Genomic DNA, 18384 nt, shown 5'->3' on the forward strand with positions numbered 1-18384 from the left:
ATATTACTCAATCCATAGCTCAAACAATGCATATTTGTCAGTTGCTTAAAACCAGAAAAAATGAAGCTCTTCACATTAGTGAGATAAGTGAAATTTTTATACTTTGATGACAAGCCTTTTTCTTAACTGTGCTTGATTAAACTTGTATGCATCCAATAGAGATATTAATCAAATTATTCACACAAAAGGGGATGAAATAAGAAACTTGGAAACTGGCAATTAATTATTACATTATTAAGAAACAGAGTATATGACAGAAGAAAGAATAAATCCTGTTGTCTTTCCAAGAATGGAATTTGAGTAACTGGTGAAGAACAAGAAGCTTAATTGCATAATCATTGACAAACAGTCTGCATGTTTCATCTGGATTCTGGGTTGGCATCTAAGCAAGAAAAAGTAACCTCTACAGTGGATATGAGATTGCGAGTCGTGGATCCAACATATCACTGACAGCTACATTCACATTGGAAGACAAGGATGACAACATATCCTTATAGATGTAAATTACGAGATTACAATATACATATAAATATTATTATGTGGAGGTAAATTTTCAATCATGCACTTGATTATGCTTGTAAACACACACACACACACACACATATAATTGTTGTAACAAGCTAAATCTTACCGTGTTAGTTTTAGCTTGACGAAGAATTAACGAAGAAGGAAATGCAGGCTTTTAACTTTTAAATATCAGTTAAGGCTACGTAACAGAAGTTTGTTAAACCCACCATTACAGTTCTAATTTCACAAACAATATCTCTGCTTTTTGGAAGTAGCATAGGCACCTCAAAAAAAAAAAAAAAAAAAAAAATGAAGAATGCTTGAACTATATTTCCGATATTTTAACATACTTACAACCCGCTGTTTCCTATCCACATTTTACAAACTTCAGGTGTTGAATGATTTAATATATCAATTTTTCAACTGATGAATAACTCTACCTGCTGTGAACCAATGTTGGTTTTTTGTTTAATGATTTTCAAAAGCCATTAATAAACTAAATGAATAGTCCCTTCACTCAAGATTGACCACTAACCACAAGGGTTTATTTGCAAAGAAAGCCTTCAAGTTAAACACAATCAGCTCCTCCAATGCATCAAAGCATTCTGGAGTAGCAACTGCGCAATGGGGAGGTAACACAACATTATCCATTGAAATAGCTCTTTGGGCACATGTGGTTCATTTTCAAACACATCAAGCCCAACACCACCAATCTCAACACGCACCAAAAGCTTCACCATTTCCTTTTCATCAATGAGCGCCCCATGTCCAACGTTAATTGCCACTCCAATATAATCCATGTCCATTTAAGAGGATAGATGGCAAGAAGTCTCTTGAAGAAACTGGATAAGTTAAACATACATGATTTACCCACTCATTTCTTGTCTTCACTTAAGAAATTTGTAATTCGTAAGTGTCAGTAGCTGATACACTTGCATTGAAATGTTTTTACTTTATCAACTGTTTTGCATATTTTCTTGGTTGTCTTTTCACAAATACTTTCTCTCTTTTGCAGGTGATTTCGCTAATAACACCAACCTGGATAGACATTTGAAGAATACCTAAAGAGTGTCAAGGCCACAAACCACTAGATTATTGCTTCACAAACTTGGGGGCTCCATTCAGTCACCATGGCTCCGTACGTGAACTTATTGTCATCATATGAGGAATGTGGAGCCTTATAAATTGCAGTGGCGAGGCAGCGATGTATGCAGTGGAATCAAGACAGCTTCTTCATCTAGGGAAAACTAATTCGTTAAGAAAATTGGTGAAGAGTGAGTGTTGTTGTAAAGTCTTGTTAAATAGTAAGAGCCAAGACAATAGAAGAAAGTTTCATCTTTTGGGATTTTTGTGCGTAAAGTGGGAGAGATTTAAAAGAAATTTAAAGGAGTAAGAAACCGATGAATCATCTGATTCTGGAGAATCATCTCATTATTCAAGGTTCGTCATTTTCTTAATTTCACCTCTACTATTATCTAGTTTTTTTTTTTTTTTATTTATCTAATACAGTATTTTTTGATTGATTTTATCTAATACAATATAAACTCACTGTCACATATATATATGATTGATTTTATATGTTTTCAATAAATTGATTGTAATCTCTGTACCATTCTGATATCAGGCACTATTGTGTGTGATAGGTAACTGAAGAAAAGAAAAAACTTTGAACTTGGACAAAATTCTAATTTCTGGAGTTCTTAATACAAGAAAATTCTTCATGTTCTATCTTCATTTTTTAATTTCTAAGAGGATCTTTGAATAAAAAATTAGATAATATTATTGGTTAGTTTGTGTGAGTTTTGAGATTAGATGCAGATTAGACAATTTTGGCTTATATTTTTATGCTTATACAATATTCAGGGCAAGAACATTTAGAGGCGAGTGTCAACGAGATTCTCAGATTGGAGGTTCTTAAGGTACTTGTATGTTTCGTGTCAATCTCATTTCTGGTTGAATTTAACACTCAATATTTGAAATTCAGCTTAGTATTTTTATCAGTTTTTTTTTCTAGCAAGAAGCAAGTGAATAGTTGCTCTAGTTTCAAAAGTACAGCATGGCATTTTGATAGCATAATACTTCCATTGAAAGCGGTTCCTCTATTCCAAAACTTCACTACTTTGTCATCTCATAGATTTTCTCAACTCTTGTGGTTCAAAGGTAACCAAAAGTAAGCAATATCTGCAATTTCTGATAAAACCATCTGCTAAAGATCCTTGCTACTATGTTTTCTAGATCTGGGTTCTACTACTGCATAGGCATGAAATTTTTTCTTCAGATTCATTTTTCTTCAGGTGCCGTTGTCTCCAACTTCAAGTAAACAGCTATTAGAATCTAACTCTTGGCATATCTAACTTTTCCAAATCTAAACTTTAATAACTGGCATGTCTACTTGCACTTTTAGAACCTAACTCCTGGCTTCAGGTTTTGAAGCTTTGGATTCCTTGCTGAAATTACAATATATAATTTAGAGCTTCTGTTTGTTGCAACTGCTAATCAAAGTGCATTTTTCTACCTCGCATAGTTTCTTTATTGTTGTCTTATTGTTTTTGTTTTGGGCAAAGAAATGTGAAATGCATCTGGATTTTTTATAGCTTATTGAAGGAATCATTGTTTACTTTCTCTGTGCAAACAACTCTATGTAGAATCCCTACACTTAGATTAACATTGCAGGAATCATTGGAGGGCTTAAAATTTTCCTTCCCCAACCTTGTGTAAGCATATTTGACATTGTTTTTATACATTTAAACTTTTAACAAGATCACAAATCACTTCTATTTCGCACATCTAATTGCAAATTTTGTATCTTACTCTTGGATTTGCATATGGAGTCCACCAAAAGATGAGAAAAAACCAAGTAATAGACCTTTATATATCTTGCTAAAGCAGAATAACTAGTCCATGTTCTTCTAATGCAAGCATTTAAGCTATTCTTGCTTGATCCTCTTACGTAGTCTTATTCTTACATTTTCCCACCATAATTTCCCTTTTTATTCTAGNACCCGTTTTTTTAGACCCGTACCTGGCCTGGCCCGGCCCGTATAACTGATGGGTTATATGAGTGAACCCGCGAACACCTGCAGGTACCCGTTTTTGCAAATCTGAAATGAATCCCTAACCCCTAATTTTATCAGGCCTCTCATCTCTCACTCTCAGTAACTCTATCGCGGCCGCATCTCATCTCTCAGACTCTCAGTAACTCAATTCTGTCCCGTATCTCAATCTCTCATCAGTCAACTGAGTACCTCCCTCTTTAGTCTTTGCCATCTTCTTCATACCTCAAGTTCAACTCCCTGTCTCCCTCTTCGATTAATTGTCAGTTCGTCACTCATCAGTCATCCAGTTCGTCATTCCCATTCTTAGTACCACAGTTGCCGGTCGCCGTCACTCATCCTCATCGGCTGGTCATCTCCTCTCTCTCATGTCGTCGGCTGGTAAACAATTGTCTTGGTTTTTTCGTTAAGCATTAAAATTTTTGTGTATTTGTTTTTGTTTTTTTGACAAATTTTGTGTTTTCTTTTTTGATTGAATGGTTAATGTCGGTTATTGCATATTTTGTATTTTAATTTTTGTTTGTGAGATTAACATTGTCTACACTTATATTATTGTTTGGTTGAGCTTTCCCCATACGTCGATCTGTGTATAGTTGTTTTCGTTGAGTGTGTTTGTGTTGAGTTCCCCTGGTTGATGGGTTTTGCAAGTGGGGTTTACTGAAATGTATAAGGGATGCATGTTGTGGATCAACTCGAACTTTAGTGCTGCAAGGATTGAGATGGGAATTAACCTTCTGCTGGAATATTTTTTTCTTGCCCTCGCAAAAATCAAGATTGTTGTTGCTATTACATAATATGTATTAACTAGTTACATGCATGGCATTAACATGTAAAAGCTCCTGCTATCCCTATTAGTTTTTGGTTGAAGACCGAGTGAAGAATTTGGCATGAATATTTCTCTCTAAATTTTTTATGTTTGGCCAATTTATTTAACCTCTAATTTTCCACCTTTGTCAGGGCTTTCTAAGCTAAAGGAGTTACAAATTTCTAATTATAACATTACAGATTTCGGAATTTCTTATTTAAGAGGTATTTTGCAGTTTGCTTTGTTTAATTATTTTTTAGTTTTATTTTCATCTTTGTAGATCATGAGCATTAGTGTTTGTAAGGGTATTTTAGAAAGTTTATTTCTTATAAATAATATGTACTGAGATCAGGGAAAGTTTGTGGTTATACACTACTTTTTGCATACTTCTCCTTGTAATCTAAATCCTAGCATGATATCCATGCTAAGTTGACTAGTAGTCTTTTGTTCAAGTTCCTTCATTATTGAGATGGCAAAGCCTGATCCTAACAGTGTGTTGATTGGTCAAAAAATGCTTTTTTTATTCAGCTTTTGTGTTAGTATGGGTTTTAGAACTCTGCAGATGGAGGCATGTATGGTGGCCGTGGGCTTCAAAGGGTGTGGACTGCCTCTTTTGTAATGCTGCTGCCTGCTTGTATTGGTCTTCTTTTTCCCTTTGTTCACATGGTGATTGGGCCAACATGACTACCTGTTAAAGATTATGATAATTGGAGTCCTTATATCCTTGGCTTTTTGCATACAAACATCATAACTGTCAAATTTGTAATCTTCCATGTCTTTTAGCCATTTTTATTTAAAGCTTCTCAATCCATGAACTCCTATCACTTCATTACCCATTTTATATTTACTTATTTATTCGCTAATTTATCATCAATTATTGAGTCTATATTGAATTTCCTTCTCTTCTAATTCCTTATCAACATTCTTAAAAACAGAAGATTTTGTGAAGATCTCATTCCATTTAATTAAAATACCCAATTTCTTATTTGTCAAACAATTAAGGCCTTAATCAAACTATCTAGACTTGGATCATAATATTTGCGCCACCCACTTTGGATTTCTTTTTTATTTTTATATGCTAATCTTTTTACTTATTTCTTTAATTCTTATAGCCACATTTAATCATCTTATCATAGAGTTCAATCTCATGTTCAAATTCTTCTCAAATAATCAATCTCAATCACTACTAATTATTAGATTAATTAAATCAACTTAGGGTGCTTGGCCAAATGGTTAATTGATATTATTATTATTATTATTATTAAAATAATTAGATTAAATTAAATTAATGAATTAGGGTTTGATATAGAATGAGACATAGAGAAGTGAACAGTAGTAATTGAAGGCGCTAACACTTCGTGGGGTCCAATATAACATGATTCCTAAGAAAAATTTTGGAATGTTTATGTACTTGAATTAAGTCAAAATGTCCCATTAAGTGCTGTTGATGCGTGATTTTGACACCAACAAAACGCACGTGTGAGATGCTAAGCTAGCCCAGAAGACACATGTGAAAGCAAAAGAATCGAGATAAAATGTAGTGGGAAAAGAGTTTTAAAGTGGTTCGAATGCTAAGGAAGCAAGTCCTATGTCCACTGATGTTTGTATTAATAATAAGGGTCAGGTCACTTTAGCCGACTGACTTTACAATGATAATACAAGGTATCAAATGTTGTCTTTTCTAGAGAGAGGGTAACTCATTAGAGTAAAATGTGCCAATCTCTTAAATGAGAGAGGAACTCTCAATTTATAGTAGGATGGAATAAGGTAATCATCACTGAATCTGTGAGTTGGTGGGACTGTCTTTGCAAATCCTTCTTTATGTCACATTACCCACCTTCTAGAGTAATTCACGTGGTTTGCTGCAGGGATTGGACATGTGTACATCATCTAGCCTTTCTTCAATCTGGCGCGCACCCACTGTACTGATAGGAGTGTGCTGCTTGCATCATCATGCGATGCGGCTACGCCAGAATGTCAATTGACTCTTCCCGAGGTTTGACCTTTCTCACTTAACTGGGTGCCATGTCAGCCCTATTTTTCTAGACATAACAGAAGTCTCCTAGTTTTTTAGGTTTGTGAATCGAATCTTGGAAACTATAGATGCCTTGATATAGGGTCTTAAGAGATGTTGATCGCTACGACTTGTTTGTAAAGGAGATCGGGACACTTTCAGGTAGTTGAGGATTTGTGACCTCATGGACAGCGACCTGGGCTCGGATACTCGATGCTAGTGGTGACCCCGACCTGAGGAGATTCTCGACCTGTTCTCACTTGATAGCTTTTTAGGACGAATGGCTATGCTACTTCGCAACAGGCGTCATATCACTTCGTGATTGTCGCAACCCAAACAATCAGGTCGCTTCGCGATCGATGAGGTGCGAAGAGTCGCGTCACCTCGCAACTGGCGACGAAAAATGTTGCTGGTAACGACCTCTTCAGATATTCGTTGTACCTTTAGCTGTGAACGCATTAAATGAAATGCTCTTTATTCTGACAGACGTGTCCTTTGCGCAATAAGTGCCAGCTATGCGCATCAAATGCGAAACATGTTGAAACGACATTCCTTATCAAGGCATTCAATGCGGCAGTGGGCACATTTAATGCAGAAAAGGGAAATCGTGTCATCGCTTGAGCATTTCAACGAGAGGGGGTGACAATCTGGTTTCCTAAGGCGTGATGGTCACTCTTCCTTGTTGATTCGTGACACGTGGTCGCGATCAATGGTCAGTTGCACTCTTCGCTCAAACGTGGTTTGATTTCGGGGAACCAAAGTGCCACTTCATTATAAAAACCCCAAACCCTTTTTAGGTGAAGCCACAGCATTTTCATTTTCAGAGAACAAGAAACCTTTGCCGGTCTTGATTCCTTGCTGTTCAGAGCGGCGTTCGTTTGATATCTGGAACAGAAGAGTCAACCCTTCTCATTTTCAGAGGTAAAGATGACTTCCTTTTTATCTTTAATGTCTTTTAACTTTCGACAGTCACTGTGTGATGGTTGTCCATCGGTAGCTCATCAGAGACGAAATGTTTTTCATCGGGTTGGAGCCGTTAAAGGCTCCAAGTACACTTGTTAGGGTTTTTATGGGTTTAAGGAGGAAAACTTTTCACCTACATCATCATAGGAAAATGTACAAAGACTGAATGGTACCCTTTTGTTGCTTCTGCAGATTGCAAAATGGACCTTCCAATGACCAGAGCCGAGGAAGGCGTTAACTTGCCTATAGAGGGTGCTTTCGCCCCCCCCCCCCCCCCCCCCCCCCCGCACCCCCCCCCCCCCCCCCCCCCCCCCCCCCCCCCCGCACCCCCCCCCCCCCCCCCCCCCCCCCCCCCCCCCCCCCCCCCCCCCCCCGCTTCCCCCCCCCCCCCCCCCCCCCCAAGAGGAATTTACTCAGCGCTTACTGCTAAGGAGCTGTGAAAGGTAGTTAGTCAGTTCACTGTCAGAGTAGATGTCTTCCACGAGGTGGCATATACTGCCCGGGATCTACCAAGTGGGTTCGCTGCAATCTCTAAAGATATCTTTAAGGGTGGGGGATTGATTCCTTTCCACCCTTTCACCAGGTCGGTCCTCGATCATTTCGGGATCGCACCGATGCAGCTCACCCCGAACGCGTACATGATTGCCATTACCATGTACATCGCGTGTCGAGAGAATAGACTGGGCGAGTTAACGCGGTTGAGCTCGGCTGCTCGTATGTCTTGAAAAGGAGCAAGGACAAGGATTCCTGGTACTTGTCCAGATGAAACACAATACAGGCTAAGATACATAGCTATTCGAGCAATGTAGGAGCATATGACACAAGGTTTTTCTTTTTCCATTATGACAACATCAGCCGTTTTCAGGATCTGAGTAGGTTTTGTTTCCTTCTGAGCTCAGTTCGATTTTGACTTTTTGCTAACGAGTCGTTTGCTTTCCTCGATAGTTAACAGAACGACTAGTCTAAACCTGCTCGCGGACCCGGACAGGATTGTAGCATTTAGCTTTCTGCCCAAGGGGAAATACGACGCGAGGTTGCTCATGACAACCAAGAACTTCCGGAGGTACGGGCTTTTCAACGAGTCCGCAGCATTAGAGCCCCTATCGAGTAAGTTTCGACTATCCTTACATTACATTTTTTTTTTGTAGCGAACTGTTTTACTAACGTTCATAGGCAGCGACCATGCCTCCACGAGTGTCCAAGTCGCCGCGAGCAGGACAGTTTTCTTTTCCCTAGAGGTGAACCACCGGACCCGCTGGAGCTGATCCCAGCGGTCCCTTAGTCGCACAGGCGGGTGCTCTGGCCCGAGCTACTGAAGTTCTTCCGCCTGCTGCTCCCCTGAAGCAGAAGACAATTGCGTCAAGGCCCAAAAAGAGGCTGCAAATCCGGATCAAGGAGACAGAGTCCGAAGGGGAGAGTGTGGACATTCAGCCCAATAGGTCACAGCCTTACCGAGCATTCGGCTCGGGAGGGCTACCTAGAGGCACGACCGGCATTCCCATCGGTCAGCCGCTGTGACCTGCAACCACAATCCCCTGGAGGAGGCCAGGGAAAGAACCCACGGGTTAGGCTCCACCCGTCGAGGGCGTCGGCACACCCCTGCTAGAGTCAATGGCCCATCTTCCAGACCATCTACAACTGGTGGTCCTAACACTCTTGGAATGCGGGCTCGCAGAGTCGTTCGAGCAGTTTTTGACATCAAGTTCTATCGAACTCCTGTCCACATCATTCCAACTGTTCAGCAAGCTAAACAAGCTACTCTGGTCGGGGTCCTTTACTCCTTAAAGGGAAATGTATCTTATCGTGCAGGCTCTGCTTTCCTTGTACATGTCTCAGCAGAAGGCCTAGCTAGGGTCTACTAAGCAATTGGTCGAGTTTCAGGGGGAGAATGCTTGGCTCGTGCAAGACCTAGAGGCTGTGCGAGCTGACAGAGATTCGTCCATTGCTCAAGCATACCAATTTATGTCTGAAAGGGACGCTGCTCGTTGTACCGTGGACTTCTAGAAGACCGAACTGGACAAGCATGGCGAGGAGGTGAAAGAGCTCCAGTGGACTGTGGTTAGGCTTTCCAAGGAGGTTGGGGAGAAGGACCAGGTGCTGCAAAATTCCTCTGAACGAGCCATGCGGGCTGAACAGGAAAGGGCCAACCTATGGGAGGCTACATAAAGGCAGCGAACAGAGCTTGAGGCTGCGCTTCACTTCACTCAGGGCCGCGTCGCCTCGCTAACCGCAGAGATGGAAAGGTAGGAGGCGGAAGCGGAGAACAGGGCTGCAGACTAGACGATCAGGTCCATCTTCATTCTTCAGGCGAAGAACCCTGAGATGGATCTATCCGATCTTCCTAGCGAGTACCAGGACGAACTGGCTACTTTAGCCCAGGCTGAGGCTGAGGAGATGGCTATGGGGCCTAATTCGGAATATCACCCGGAGTATATCCCTGAGGTGGTTTCGCCCGAACAAGAGGAACAGGAAGTCGGCGACCAGCTTGGGATCACAAGGCTTGCTCCTCCGCGGATCAGTGATTCGTCCTTGTAGCCCTTATCTTGCTTTATGTACCTCCCCTTTATAATGAATAAAAGTTGCTTTGAATAATTTTTTAGCATGCATAGGAATTTTGAGTACCCTATTACATATGAGATCGCATAGTGGTTGCCTACGATTGCATTGGAACAAGTCTATGCGAACATAATTATACAGAATTGGATATACAAAGCGATTACAAAAAGAACTAAATTACATTCGCTATTTACAAAAGCTTGCGAAAAATAAAAGTTTACAAGGAAAGTAAGTTCGGAATTACTGATAGTAAGGTCGTAGATGCTCAGCATTCCAAGCTCGCGGCACCACGAAACCATTCAGCCTTTTGAGGTGGTAAGTCCCCGGTCTTATCACTTTGGCAATACGGTATGGGCCCTCCTAGTTTGGTCCCAAAACTCCGGCACTTACTTCTCTAGTACCGAGAATAACTTCCTTCAATATAAGGTCACCGACCTGAAGTCTCTTCGTCTGACCTTAGAATTGAAGAACCTTTTCGCGGTTTTTTGATAGGTTGCTATTCTTAGCGAAGCCTTGCTGCGACGCTCTTCAATAAGGTCCAGACTTACGCGCATAAGCGCTTAGTTGTCTGCTTCATTGTAAAGGTCCCTCCGAAGTGAACCGGTTCCTACCTCCACAGGGATCATTGCTTTGCAGCCATACGCTAGCGAAAATGGAGTTTCCGAGGTAGAGGTTCTCAGGGTTGTTCTATACGCCCACAAGACTTCGGGAAGATCGTCGGCCCAGTTTCCCTTAGCTGCGCCAAGTTTGGCCTTTAGAGTGTGCTTGATGGTTTTGTTGACGGCTTCAACTTGACCATTTGCTTGCGGGCTCGCGACAAAGGCAAATTTTTTATGGATACCCAGCTCATTGTAAAACTGCTTGAACTCCTCGTTGTCAAATTGTTTACCATTATCTGAAATGAGGGTATGAGGAATCCTGTAGTGGCACACAATGTTCTTGAAGACGAAGTCCTTAAGCTTTCTAGTCATGATCGTGGCTAATGGCTTAGCTTCGACCTATTTGGTGAAGTAATCCACTACAACCATGGCATATTTCACTCCCCCTTTACCAGCTGGCATGGGGTCGATGAGGTCGATCTCCCACATAGAGAATGGCCAGGGGCTGGTCATAGTCGTCAGCTAGTGAGAGGGAGCTCGCGGTATGTTCACGAACCATTGGCACTTATCACACCTTTTGACAAAGTTGTAGGTATCTTACTGGATCAGAGGCCAGTAGTACCCTTGGCGAATAACTTTATTGGCAAGAGATCGTGCGGCGGTATGATTACCGCAGATCCCTTCATGTATCTCCCTCATGATATAATCTGCCTCTTCATTATTTACACATCAGAGGAGAAGGGCGCTGAACCCTCGCACGTACAACTGATCTCTGATGAGGGTGTAACGGGCAGATCTTGTTCGCAGAGTTCTTGCCTCGACTTTGTCATCAAGTAAGTGTAAGAATCAGCATGCATGAAGAGTGGTGGAGATGGAGAATGAAAGCATGGATTATAAAACCGGTTTTCAAACAAAGCTTGAAAAGAGATTATACCTACTCCTTTGCTTTGGATTGATGAAGATTAGCTTCAAAAGGATGAAACCTCCACACTTTAACACCACCTTGAGAGGATTAGAGAGTGGCCTTGGCTAGGGAGAGAGAGCTTTTAGTTTGTGTTTGAGTGAACAAGTGAATAATGAACAAAAATGCAACCTTTTGCACTTATATATACTTGGGCTATTTTGCAATTATTTATTTTTCACTTCCAAGCCCAATAAAATCTTATTTTATAAAGGGACCCCACGAATTTAATATGCTACCCTTTGAATAATCAATATTATTCAAGGGCCCATGTAAACTAAACTAGTTTACATTAACAACCCATAAATTTACCCTTTTTACCCTTTAACTATTAAAAGGTTATTTTTGTTCATCTCATTAATCTTAACACTTTAAGATATAATAATTAAATATAATTAATTATTGCTTGACCATTTTAACCCTTAAAATGTCACAAATTGTTTTCTATGTAACTATTACTATAGAAATCCCGTTATTACCCTCGGAAGGTGCTAGCCCTCTTCGGATAATCATTTCTCTCTCTCATCCTTCTCTAACTTCTCAAGGCTATTGGTGTGACCATGTAGGTCCACCGTGGATTAGCCGTGAGCCGGTTCTGGATGAATCCGGAAACCTGTCCGGAGGCCCAACGACTATGGTAAACATCTAGCAATGTGCCATAGTCCCTAAACCACGATGAAGAAATACTTCATCGAACCCATTTCAGATCATACGTACCATGCAGGTAAAGTCCCTCCATTGAGATATCCTAATCGAGTATGGATTCATGGAACGTCAAAATCCTAAACTCGATCTTCTACCGAATTGTCGATCAATATGTCCGGAACTTGTCATCACAAACTTACTTTTGTATGACTAATAATAGACTCTGGCCAGAGATTCAGTTTTCTGACATTTATCGATGTTCGTCTAGGAACTCGAATCCGGATGGAGTCAGCGGTACTCCCGATCCTATATTTTCGAGTCAATGGATCCCCTCTTGACCATCGTTCGTTTCCGCATATGAACAACGCATGACCAAATAGGCTTTATTGTACGAAACATGATTAGTCTCGTACTTATACACCGTATGAACCATACGCATCCATATCGGATCCGACTACAATGTCTCAGGTCAAAGGACTACATCGTGCACTGATATAACCAAACGATAAATCATTGACTACATGCTTTTCCAAGTGATTTGTCGTTATTCGGTCACGTTCGAAAAACAGTTCACCAACCGTTAATCCATACCAATGCCCCAGTGACATGACTATCATCGTCATCCGTACTTATATCAACTCATGATATCTTTCGGAAGCATCCGGTATGCCTACTGTACAATATAGTTGCCCAAATTTATATTGCTTCCGTAGGGAACCCTTTTCGATAATTCATTTACCGATTAAATGAATCATCTGGACAATTCATATACATACTTTATTTTAAATGCATGACTGAATAAAGGAAGCAACTTACATATATAAATTGAAGAACTCTTTCTTCTATTATTTATGATATATATATAGATACAAGACAAAATGCTCTGAAACCGACAACACGAATGGTTTCTAGGGCATACACTAATATACACTAACAGTAAGGTCCCATCTTTGAGATACCGAATAATGGGGGTCATCCATGAATCTGAATCCGTTATATTCACGGCCTGTTCGATTGGGCTGATACTGGGAATCTCAATGAATCGAATAGGAATGCTCTCTGGTGCATCCGAGTCCAATGATGAGGCTATTCTTGCCAAGGCGTCCGCCACAGAGTTGCTCTCCCTGGGAATCTAAGTGATCGTGAAGTGCTTAAACGGCTCGAGTGTGGCTTTAGCTTTCTTCAGATAATTGATCATGTTATCTTCCTTGGCTTGGTACTCACCCAAAATCTGGTTAACTACCAGCATGGAGTCACTGTGGACGCTAATCGGGGTTGCACCTATTTCCCTGGCCAACCTGAGTCCAGCGAGCAGAGCTTCATACTTGGCCTCATTATTGGGTTCTTTGAAACCGAACCGGAGAATGCCATGAATGCGAGCCCCTTTGGGACTCAATAAGAGAAGACCCGCCCCGGCCCTCTTTTTGTTAGATGATCCATCGACGTAGAGGGTCTAGTAGAGAGATTTTGAACAGTTTCCTCGATGATTCGTTGGGCCATTCCGACTCGTTCGCTGGATGATGCGAGAACTCTGATACGAAGTCGGCAACAGCCTGCCCTTTAATAGTTGCTCTTGGTTTGTAATGGAGATCGAACTGACTGAGTTCCATGGCCTATTTGAACAATTTACTCGACGCATCCAGTTTTTCGAGGACCTGTCTGAGCGGGTAATTAGTCAATACGTGAACTGTATGGGTATGGAAGTAAAGTCGCAACTTTCGGGAAGCGATCAGCAGGGCATAGGCTAATCGCTCCATTTCTGGATACTACATCTCAGCATCCAACAGACCCTTGCTCGTGTAATACACTGGCCATTGTGTTCTCTTCTCTTCTCGAACTAAAGCTACACTGACCGCGAACTACGAGACGAACAGGTACAAAAGAAGGATCTCTTGTGGGAGAGGTTTGGATAGAAGTGGTGGCTTCCCAAGGTGTTCCTTTATTCTCTGGAAGGCCTGTTCGCACTTGGGAGTCCATTTGAACTTCTTATTGGCCCTAAGTACATTGAAGAATGGAAAACAGCGATCTGTTAGCCTCGATATGAAGCGACTTAGCGTTGCTATATGCCCGTTCAAGCTCATGATCTGTTTTTTATTGGTCGGGCTCTTGATATTGAGGAGAGCTTGGATTTTTTCGGGGTTGATCTCAATTCCCCGCTGGTTAACCATGTACCCTAGGAACTTTTCCGAGGATACTCCGAATGAACATTTGAGGGGATTCAGCTTCATTCGGTACTGCCGGAGGACGTCGAACATCTCAGGGAGATGTGCTACATGATTTGAAGCGACACGCAACTTGACCAGCATGTTGTCTACGTAGACCTCCATCAATCCGCCTATCTGTTCGGAAATCATCCAGTTAACCAGTCGCTGGTAAGTTGCACCAGCTTTCTTGAGGCCGAAGGGCATAACTTTGTAGTAGTATAATCCCCAATCTGTAACAAAAGATGTATACTCTTCGTCCGGCGTGTACATCGGAATTTGATTGTATCCCGAGTACGCGTTCATGAAACTCAGCAGCTTGTGCCTTAAGGTGGCATCCACAAGCTGGTCGATTCTTGGCAGGGGAAAACTATCATTCAGACATGCCTTGTTGAGGTCGGTGAAGTCGATGTAGGTCCGCCATTTGCCGTTAGGCTTCTTTACTAGAACTGGGTTGGCAACCCAAGTCGGATAGAGTGCTTCTCGGATGGATCCATTTCGAAGGAGGTTATCCACCTTAAGCTTCAAGGCAGCATACCGCTCCAGATCCATCGCTCTCCTCTTTTGGCGAACTGGCTTGGCTTCACTGTCGATGTTTAATGCATGGCAAATAACATTTGGGCTGATCCCGACCATATCTGCGTGCGACCATGCGAACACATCGATGTTTTCCCTGAGGAAGCTGGTAAGTTCGATAGCGAGCTAGGGATATAGATTTTTACCAATCCTTAGCACCCTGCTTGGTTCGTTCTGGTCGACCAGTACTTTAGTCAGGTCCTCAACTGGCCCACTGGAAGGGCAGTCTTGAATGCGAGGATTAATACTATCCTCCGCTGGGCCAGGCTGTGGCTCGATCCGGCTGATTGCCATTGCCTGGTTGTGATTGCCGCAGGATGTGCCTTTGCCTTTGCATGCCATTTACACTGCCTTCATATAGCAGTCGCGAGATACACGCTGAGACCCGCTAACTTCCCCAATCCCCGTCGGGGTGGGGAACTTCATCTTTAAATGGTATATTGAAGTGACTGCCGTGAAGTGTCTCAGCAAAGGTCGCCCCAGGATTCCATTAAAGGCGGATGGGCAATCCACTACCAAGAACTCAATTACCCTGGTCACCTCATCGAAGTCACCTAGCATGACTGGGAGTGAGATCGTTACTTTGGGGAGTAGGTGGTCCCCTGTAAAGCCATATAAAGGGAACGAGGCAGGCTTCAGGTCGGCCTCGTCCAAATTTATTCTTTCGAAAGTTAAAGCGAACAGGATGTTCACAGTACTTCCGTTATCCACTAACATTCTCTGGATATTATGGCACCCTATGAGGGGTGTGATCACAAGGGCATCATCGTGAGGATGATGCAGTCGGGCCGTATCTTTTTCAAAGAAGGAAATTTCCTCCTCCCAGCGAACCTTTTATGGTCGTTGTGCCAGGCTCATCGTTCTAATGGGATCGTGATGTGCCTCGCAAGCATACCTTTCTTGGGCACCTCGCAAGTTCCCTGCGAAGTGTGGTCCCTCGAAAATTAAATTGAGGGTACACACTCATTTCTGATCGCGACGCTTCTTAGTTGGCTCCCCCTGATTTTTCTCTTGTGAGGGAGCAGAGTCATCAATATACTCCTTGAAATGTCCCTGCTTGATGAGGTTTTCGATCGCTTGCTTTAGAGCTTGGCATTCATCGGTATGATGTCCATTGTCCTGATGATAGCGACAATATTTTTTACTGTTCCTAGCCGATGGGGGATTTTTCATGGGCTCAGGTTCTCTAAGCATATTGGCCTCTACTGATTTGTCAAGAATAGCTGATACAGATGCATTCTAGGGGGTATATTGGTTCCTATTGCGATCGCGACGAGGAACTGGGGCATAAGATGTTTTGGGCTCATAGCGCGGCTTCTTCCCTTTTCGCTGATCATCGGGAGCCCATCGGCGATCAACTCTCATTCTTTCTTCCTGACCAAGCGCACTGCCTGAGGTGCTGTGATCGCGGCGGTGGAGTGCAGCTACAGAACTTTTAATACTGAGATACTTCTCCACGAGATTGTAAAAACGGGTGAGGGAAACATCATCCTTAGCCTGTAGCTCTTTCCACAGGTCAGTTTGCAGATGAACTCCTACATTGATGAGAGTCCAAACAGACTCCTCGGGAGTGTAAGCCACTTTGTTGAGTTCTCTATGGCATCTGTTTATATATGATTGGAGGGATTCATCCCTCTCTTGCCTTATGTTGCTGAGGTAGCTCAAAGGCATCGAGAACTTTTTGTTCGCTTGAAAGTGTCTCAGGAATGTCGTGCTCATCTGAGGCCACGAGCTAATCGATCCCGCTGCGAGCAACCTAAGCCACCGTTTGGTATGAGAGGTTAAGGTCACTGCCAAACACCGACATTTTGCCAAATCTAAGACCCGGTGAAGCTCCATCAGGTCGTTGAATTCGTATAAGTGATCTTACGGATCAGAATTTCCATCGAACGCCCGCAAGTTAGGCATTCTAAACCACGATGGTAGTGGGATGGCTAATACCGCCAGAGAAAAGGGAGACGCCGATGCGACTTGCCCTTACTCGTTTTGCTGAGCTTTCAGTTGATCAAGAGCTCGCTGCAGCTCTTCGATTTGAGGTAGTGGCGCTACCTGGGGATTACTTTCCGCAACGTGGGTGCGACCCTCATGGTTACGGTTAAGGAATGATCATAGGTCGGATTCCCTCTCGCCTTTGCTAGTAGTCCCAACCAATCTTGACACACGCTGGCTGGAGTCATGTGATGACGTTGCATTGTTCGGGGAGCTTTCACGACCTCCGCAGTGGTACGAACTGACCCACAAAGTGTGGTAGCTTCCCCCGTGACGATCAGGATCATTCTGGTGATGTGAATTGCCCCGCCCAGCACTTTTGTGGGGGTTTTCACACGACGTGTTATGGGATGGCTCGAGCTACACCCTTTCACCGAGTCTCAACACCACAGGTATTCTATTAAGGGCGTGGTCGGTGTTTGCCAGGCCTTTTGAGCTTTTAGGCCCATTCACCACTTGCTTACCCTTCCTTCGATGTGCTACAGTGCTCGTGGCACGGGCTATCGCCCTTTGCCATGCTTTCACGAGACCTGCAGGCGTTTTTGGCGGTTGCACAGCCTTATTTAACTTGGGTGGTACATTCTGGTCCAAACGGTCCAATCTCCGCATGACCGCCTGGAGAGTATTATTGAACCGCTCTAGGTAGCTTAGAACAACAAGCTCAAGTTGTGAACTTGACAGGATGTTCCCCGCGGTAGTCTATGGGGCCGAGGGTACCCTGGGAGAGGTATCCTCCTGCATTTGAGGGATCCCCTCAGTATTTTGGTTGGTTTTCTTAGGTTCAAATCGATGAGCCATTTTTCGCTGTAGGGCCGACAGGTTAGAGACTCTTTTGATAAAGGACGAATGTTAATATGGCCTTCTTCTAGCGCCAAACTGTTGATACGTGATTTTGACACCAACGAAACGCACGTGTGAGATGCTGAGCTAGCCCAGAAGACACACGTGAAAGCAAAAGAATCAAGAGAAAATGTAGTGGGAAAAGAGTTTTAAAGTGGTTCGGATGCTAAGGAAGCAAGTCCTATGTCCACTGATGTTTGTATTAATAATAAGGGTCAAGTCGCTTTAGCTGACTGACTTTACAATGATAATACAAGGTATCAAATGTTGTCTTTTCCAGAGAGAGGGTAGCTCATTAAGAGTAAAATGTGCCAATCCCTTAAATGAGAAAGGAACTCTCAATTTATAGTGGGATGGAATAAGGTAATCATCACTGAATCTATGAGTTGGTGGGACTGTCTGTGTAAATCCTTCTTTATGTTACATTACCCACCTTCTAGAGTAATTCACGTGGTTTGTTGTAGGGATTGGACACGTATACATCATCTAGCCTTTCTTCAATCTGGCGTGCACCCACTGTACTGACAGGAGTGTGCTGCTTGCATCATCATGCGACGCAGCTGCGCCAGAATGTCAGTGGACTCTTCCCGAGGTCTAACCTTTCGCACTTAACCGGGCGCCACGTCAGCCCTATTTTCCTAGGCATAACAAGTGCTAATGATTATGATTTGTTTT

At 42.6% G+C, this 18384-nt stretch overlaps 1 pseudogene; it reads right to left on the minus strand.

Moving 5' to 3' along the window:
* Window positions 1–1003: 1003 nt before the first annotated feature.
* Window positions 1004–18384, minus strand: part of LOC116144528 — a 61864-nt pseudogene continuing 44483 nt past the window's right edge.

The sequence above is a fragment of the Pistacia vera genome, unplaced genomic scaffold (genome assembly GCF_008641045.1).
Source record: "Pistacia vera cultivar Batoury unplaced genomic scaffold, PisVer_v2 Contig446, whole genome shotgun sequence".
Lineage (NCBI taxonomy): Eukaryota > Viridiplantae > Streptophyta > Magnoliopsida > Sapindales > Anacardiaceae > Pistacia > Pistacia vera.